General features: G+C 42.7%; 1 protein-coding gene across 9 annotated transcripts in view; it reads right to left on the reverse strand.

The window, feature by feature from the left end:
• Positions 1 to 5,095, reverse strand: part of TTLL7 (tubulin tyrosine ligase like 7) — a 146,972-nt gene extending 141,877 nt beyond the window's left edge. Inside the window, exons 1-2 of one of the 9 annotated variants that reach the window (XM_073234194.1) lie at positions 4,401 to 4,740; positions 4,017 to 4,153 (exon numbers count right to left, since the gene is read on the reverse strand). The gene's annotated coding sequence lies outside the window, so the exon portion shown is untranslated. Of the gene's footprint in view, positions 1 to 4,016; positions 4,154 to 4,400; positions 4,742 to 4,824 lie in introns of those variants that run through there. The other 8 variants (XM_073234199.1, XM_073234195.1, XM_073234198.1 and 5 more) reach the window with 8 other exon arrangements.
• Positions 5,096 to 7,266: the final 2,171 nt, after the last annotated feature.

Consider the following 7,266-nt stretch of genomic DNA (forward strand, 5'->3'; position numbering starts at 1 on the left):
CAGGACAAATTCTAGCCCAAAAACTCTGCCTACCTCAGTGTTCACCAACAGAAATCATCTGGAACAGCTGAGGGTGGTGGTGGGATGGGGGGATGGGGTGCGGGTGGGGTGTTTGGGGTTTGTAATGTGATGTTTCTTTTTTCATTGTTTCCTTCCATCTCCCAAGACTGATGGCATATGAGAACCTGGCTCTCTGCTCCCAACCTGCACCCTCCAAGCATGTTCGTATCACCTGACTCCCCTTCCACTGGTCCTCGGACACTTAATGCCTCCCTGCCTCAATGGGGGTGGGACCCAGAAGCAGCTCAGGTGAGAGGCTGAAGAGCAAGTCAAAGACCTGGGCAATGTACCTGTCCAAGTAGGTAGTGTCATGTGACCTTACACGGGTTGGGTCACTGAGGCACAGCTTCTCTCCTCCATCAGAGGAATTTCTTCTGATGGAGAGATACTAGGAAATGAGGAGAAGGGAGCACCTGAATGCCACCCGGGGATGTTAGGAATGCTGTGTTCCTCCCAGTGACCACCGTTCTCAAAGGTCACCTCTGGCAATGTGCAAAGGGTAGGGGTGGGAGTCTTCACTGTCCACCACACACTCTTGTACCTTGTAACCAGGGCTTTTGCTGAAAGCTATTAGGTCTGGAATTCCTCCCTCACCTATATGGATTCTCCAACTAGAGTGCAAGAGTGAGTTCATATTTCTTTCATTGTCAGATACTGAACTGAAGACCTGGGAATCTAACACAGGAGGATGGAAAAAGATTTTAATTTGAAAGAGACAGACATCGTGTGGAGGTGAGGGCGGATGCCTGGTTGGAGGGGGGGGTGTTGACGTCCACAAATACAACACTAGAACCAGAAGGTACGTGTGCCCCTTCTCTAACTACACACTCGTGATCACTCTCACCAAACCTTGTCTCCAACTTGCTTTCCTCAGTGGCCCCAACTACCTGCCTTTCTTCCAGTACCCATAATTTAACTGGTCTTTCCAATCAAAAGAAAATGTTACCCAACGAATGTAATCTGAGAAGCTCTAACAGAAGTGAGTATTCTAAATTATTAATACACAAATATCCTATACTTCATATGTAAATATTCTAAAGAAAACACACAGAATCCAGTAGAGTTTCAAAGTTCACATAAAATCGTTGAACTAAGCATCACAAAAAAATTTTTGACTATGTGAGGTAATGGATATTAATTAGACTTCCTGTGGCGATCATTCCACACGATATGCAAATATGGAGTCATTATGGTGTATACCTAAAACTAATAAAATATTCTATATCAATTATATCTCAATTAAAAAAATCAAACTAAGAACTCATGCCTTTTAACCCAAAATATTTTATTTCTGAAACTTTATGCTAAGGAACTAATTTCTAAAATATTAAGAGCTTATGAACAAAGATGTTTATCACAGTGTTATTTATTATCATCAGTAACAATGAGGAATAATTAGGAAACTCTAACACCTACATCTAGTGGAAAATTATGTATCTTAAATGGTCACTATTCAATTGAAATTAGGTGAAAATATGATTAAAACTATGCACAGAAAAAAGTGAAAGAAAGCATATCAAAATATTAATAATGATTTTCTTTAGTAAGATTATGGCGATTTGTTTTTCCTTTTTAAATTCTTGTAGTTTCTAAATTGTTTATAATTCTATAATGAAGGGAAAAGCTTTTAAAAAGGCAAACTTCTTTGGAAGAGGAAAAATTTTACTTGCACAGAAAACACTTTCTGGATTTAGTTGACAGCTAATCCTTTTAATATCAGTACCTAGAAAATATAACATTTTCTAGAAGAGTACTTTGAACAAGGAATATGAAGAATGTGAATAAGACCAGCCAAAAAGAAACTTGGCCTGCTTAGCATCTTAAACTAGTTCTCCTCGATTACCAGATAAGAAGCAGATTTCACTGCCTGATATGTTCTCATAATTTGTCACTGTGTATCCAAATAGTATATGAGCACTTTTCAGCTGAACCTCTTGGTTTGGCTTTTTACTTATCTGAAATTCTTCCCATCTCTCTGAGAGTGCCTTAATTCACTCCCATCCATGAAGACTTTCCTGATCTTATGACCCCAGCCTCTACTATTTCTCCTTCTTAAGGTGATAGAGCACTTAAGTCTGTATCACCTTTTTCTGGTATTAGGCCAATTCTAATTATTTTGTTAATTACTCATGTATAGTATCTCCCCAGCTAGACTCTTAATAGCTTGAAGTCAAGAATTTAGATGATCTGCAAATATTACCCATTTGACAAATACATACATACAGAAAAGAGAGAAAAAATACGGTTCTGAAGCTACTGATACTATATCCATTGATACTATATTCATACTCAGCGATGTTATCTAAAGAAAATGTGTTGCCTGTTTTAAAATGTTCCTGCTTACCCTCCATCACTAGGACATGTACTTTCTTTCTTTTCTTTCTTAATATAGCAGAGGGGTTGCATTTTTGCATATTTACTCATACCAATTTTGCTGCCCTCTTGGGATTACACAGGTTGGATTGCAAGATGCCTTACTGAGGTTCAGGATATAGTCTGCAAGTATATAAAGAACAAAAATTTCTTGTCTGAACAACAAATGTAAATTTGTGTTTCCATTTATGGCCTTAATTAGGCAGTGGGCTCTAGTCTATCAATACCCCCATTAACTTAAAAAGAATTCTCCAATGCAAACAGTTCAAAATTTTAGAAATGATGGACTAAGATGACTGTGTTCTTATATGCCATCAAATACTATTTGGGACTTAAAGATAATGAGCATTTGTCCTATAGCAACCTGCCTCCTGAGACAGCAACAAGAGTTGTGTATCTTGAGAGAAAACAGATACCTCATAAATGAAAGCACATCAAATGGCCAAGCAATGGATGAAGAAAAACCTAGCACTCATTATTTCTGCAGAAAGAGCACATAAGGTCAATAAAATTGTTGACTCTGAAGGGCAGAAAAAACAAATCAGTGCACTTTCCCACCATAAAGAACTACATTTTGCTACAACACACATACTTTTTGTAAGAGTCAGTGCTTGTCCAGATTTCATCACTTACTACCTGTACTATCTTGAACCTTCTCTGTACTTCAGTTCTTTGGACTGTGAAGTACTACCCACTGTGCCAAATCACAGAGTTGTACTGAATCAGTAATATTATCAATCTGGATTTTATATGTCACCCTATCATGGGTCACATCCCATCAACTAGATAACTGCTATGTTATCTACTTACTGCAAATGTTTCCCTAAAGTTAAAAAAAAAAAAGATTTTCAGATTTTTTTTACTATCCTAAGTGATTTCTCCAACACTTGAGCATCCACCATGCATTACTGCCAAAAATGTGTTGAACCTCTTGTTATGACCTAGCTCTTCTATGCATTGTTGTCCAGATATTATTTTTTGGCAGATGCTTTCTAAGAAAACAGGGGTTTTTTTTCACCTAATTCAATGAATGCTCTTACTTCTTCACTAAATGAACAATAATTCCATATAAAGTAAGTTTACAGGTTGTTGTTTGAGATTACACCTATGAAAATTAATTATATTTCTAATACCTAACAGACCATATATTACACTTAGACACACAATTCCTTAATACAGAGAAGGTCCCTGGGCTTTGGAGTCAGAAGACTTGTATTCAAATTCCCGTTCTATGACCTTGAGCACCTCATTTAACTTCCCTTCTCCTCACTTTCCACATTTGGTTGTGGGTTGTTGTGATGACTTAATGAAAAAATACATATATATAAGTAAGTGCCTAGGCTATGAAACTATTATTCTCTCTTAAATCTTTTCCTTCAATGCCAAGGCAAACAAAAGCCATTCTTAACACAAGACAACTTGGATACAGCATCTTTCTTACACGTTAGCTGGGGAATGCTATGCGATGCACAAATGAGAGGATAATGGCATGAATTAGGCATCCAATGTAGCAAGAAAGAGAGAAACTGACAGGTTTGACAAGAGCCCTAGACTTCACTCACATGTACGAGAAAGGCACTAACCTGACACACTTTGCAGACTGCACCGTACACTCACGGAGGCATGTACCACGATGTGGGAAACGGACGGACTTACAGTGCGAGCCGGCAAGGAGCCTCCCTGTTCACCCCGCCCGCCCCCGGCAGCCAGGGACGTCCACCTGAGCCCAGAAACTGAGGTGAGAGCGCAGCAGCTGACCTCGTCCCTCGACCCTCCCCCATTTTGCCCAAATCTCTCGGGGCACGAAGGGTGCTGAATCATTAGCACTGACAGCACCAGCTCCCCCGTTCGGTGCTCCCGCGGGGATCAGTGACCCTCGCGCAGTGACCGTGCCGGGCATGGGCCAGGCCCTCCGCGGGGTGAGGACGGAGAAAGGGAGTCGGAGGATCGCGGCAGCAGGTACTCACCGGGATGGGAGTGCCCAGCCCCGGTCCTCGCCGCCCCGTCTCAGGCGGTTCCTCTGCGGCTCCCCACGGGCGGAACCCCTGGGCCCAGCAGCCTCCGCTGAGGGTCCCGTGCGCCCTCCGCCTGCCCACCGCCCCAGCAGCCACCTCTCTGGGCTCCAGCGCTCGACCCGGAGCAGCTGGAGCAGCTGTCGCCGCCGAAGGGGGTGGTGGCTACCGACGGGGCAGACCATTCGCGGGCTGCGGCCGGGGGTGCGCGACGTACGGGGCGGAGTGGGCCCGGAGGGCGCCGAGGGCCGGCGACGTTTGGAAGGAACCAAGGCCGCGGGGGATCCCGTCCTCTCTCCCCGCCCTGCGCCAGGAGAGCTTGGGAGCAGGAAGGAACAAGAGGGCAAATACTTGTCCTGGCTCTTTCCTGAAGACAGACCTTTAGCTTTTCCGCGACCCCCTCCCGCTTTGCCTTGGATCGGCTCTTGGCTCCTTCGGAACGCGGCAAACAGAGGACCTAGCAACCCGAGCGCAGGGCGGTGTCCCCTCCTAAGGAGATGCGAAAGGGCGCTGGCCTGAGCGCTGCCTCCGTGCCACCTCCTGCTCCACCAGGGGGCCCTCCGGCGCCAAGTCCCGGTGCGTATCCTAACAGACGTCTTAAACCAGAGGGGCGTCTAGAGCCCTTGAAGAGCCAGTCTCCTCAGATCTTTTACCCAAGCATCTACGCGAAGCAAAGAATAAAAGATTATCCAAGGCCAGCTAGAACGTTAGAAAATGTAAGCAAGTGGGGCCCCATCCTACAGGTGCTCTGTAGATACAAGGAAGTGAGGGACAGTTTTGAATCAGAGTTATTGCTCCACAAATGATAAACCACAGCAGTTGGAAAATGTAGAATGTGGAAAACGTTTCAACATACAGATATTATTTTTTTAAAGAAATTCAAAAATACTTAAGGTTCATTGTTCACCATTTTAGAGATTAGTGTCTTGGGAATGGGCAAGGAATCATGTCATATGAAATGAACTTTATAGAACTGGAAAGAGAAGTCCCCACCTTGATAACCCTTAGAATTTTGTGAAAGCACTTTTGTGGCCCCTGCCCCTGTCACAACTAGGCTTAAATAGATTCATTTCAGACCATTTCAGACTTGAAACAAGTGAATCACTTTCCTGATGGAAAGATTTTTTTTTTTTTTTAAGAAAGAAAGGAGTTGGCAACTACCTATCAAATATAATTTAAGGGAGCCAGAAAAAAAAAAGGCCCTTCAAATGCCCCTTCAAACAGTATGAAATTCCACTCTTAAAAGCTATTTTCTCTGAATTAAGGTTTTTGTCCTCTTCTGAGTAAATTAACATAATTTTTAAACATAAATTGAACACCTACTACAAACCAAACACTACACTGAGAGTCTATTTCCAGTTTTATTCACTTGCTCTTCTAAAACTCATGAAATTGGGAATACTGTTGCTATTTTTAACTAGCAAAACTGGGCTCAGAGAGTTTTGCTGGGTTGACATGAGTGGCAGAGCAGGCATTGCAATCTCGGGGTTTTAACTAGTGTTTCCGCTAGAATACCTGTGGGAAATACGCACTAAGCCTTATAACATCCTTGATTGGCCTTGAATGCGTTTGTTTATCCTTCCTTGGTGAAAACTAGGTTTCATTGGTGGAGAAAGGGATACTTAAGTATCTAAGGTGGTTGACATGCTGAGGTTAGGAATAGGAATCAGAAAGAAGAGGCTAGACTTCACCCAGAACTATCCTGGAAACATCAGTTTCAAAGAATACATGGCTAGGGTCCCAGGAGAGTGAGGGGGAATTCTCCACTACCTTTTTGTTACTCATTCTTACACTATCATTTACACTACATCGTGTTTTACCCTGCACTTAAACTATTATTATCATATTACATTTTACACTTTTATTCTTCCAATCCCAGGAAAGAGCAAGCCCTATTGGCCCTAATGCCATGGTTCCTCACAAACTTTACCAGAATTTAAAGAAGTAACAGGGCATTAACAACTGTTGTGTCACCTTAAGGAAGCTTCTTTAGAAATAAGGAATAAAGTTACCCTATGTTGTGCCATTGTTGCTCTGTTAACTGTTATTATAAATGTTGGCTCTTCAGTAGCAGCACGACAGAAATCCACAGAGCTCCATGTTGCTGAGGAGCTGGGCACTAGATCCCAGTGCGGCCCAGCAGCTATGATTCAGGACCAAGATGGTCCCAGCCTCAGAATGGGTGATTCTCCTCCCCATTCATAGCTGTTTCACTTTCACAGAAGACAAGAAGGAACAGAATCCGAGTAGATTAAGATGTCTTTTGAATTAGTGTTCTCTGTCTGGTTGACAGGGATATTAGAATATTAGAAAGAAGAATAAAGTCTCGTGGTCCACCTCATACCAAACTGGAGTTTAGAATCCTATCAGTTATAAATCTTTTGGACTGGTGGCACCTCTGACCATCTGTTTATATAAGCTCATGTTCTTGAAGTGTATATTTCTGAATGAAGAAGGAAGGGGAAATACTGTGCTGGTGGCCTTGAGAAACTGTCAAAAGGTATGATGGGAATGGGGTGGTGCCTGCATTTCCCACTCTCCCACAAAGACTTCAAGTGGTTTTGAGCCCCTTAGGGAAAGAATTTAGGGCCAGAAACTGAGGAATCATTTTCACAAGTGACTGTGGGATTTGGGGTCTAAGGAATACTATTGGGACCCTTGTGACAAAGTACCTCACAGAGTTGGAGAGAGGGCCCCTCTCTCACCCAGTGTCCCATAGACATCTGTGCAGCAGAAGGAAGGGCTCTGCCTAGCAAAGGCATATATATATATATCCTTAGAAAGAACATTGCTAGCCAATACTGGGTCAGGATAATTTGAC

This window comes from Manis javanica, chromosome 4 (assembly GCF_040802235.1).
Source record: "Manis javanica isolate MJ-LG chromosome 4, MJ_LKY, whole genome shotgun sequence".
NCBI lineage: Eukaryota > Metazoa > Chordata > Mammalia > Pholidota > Manidae > Manis > Manis javanica.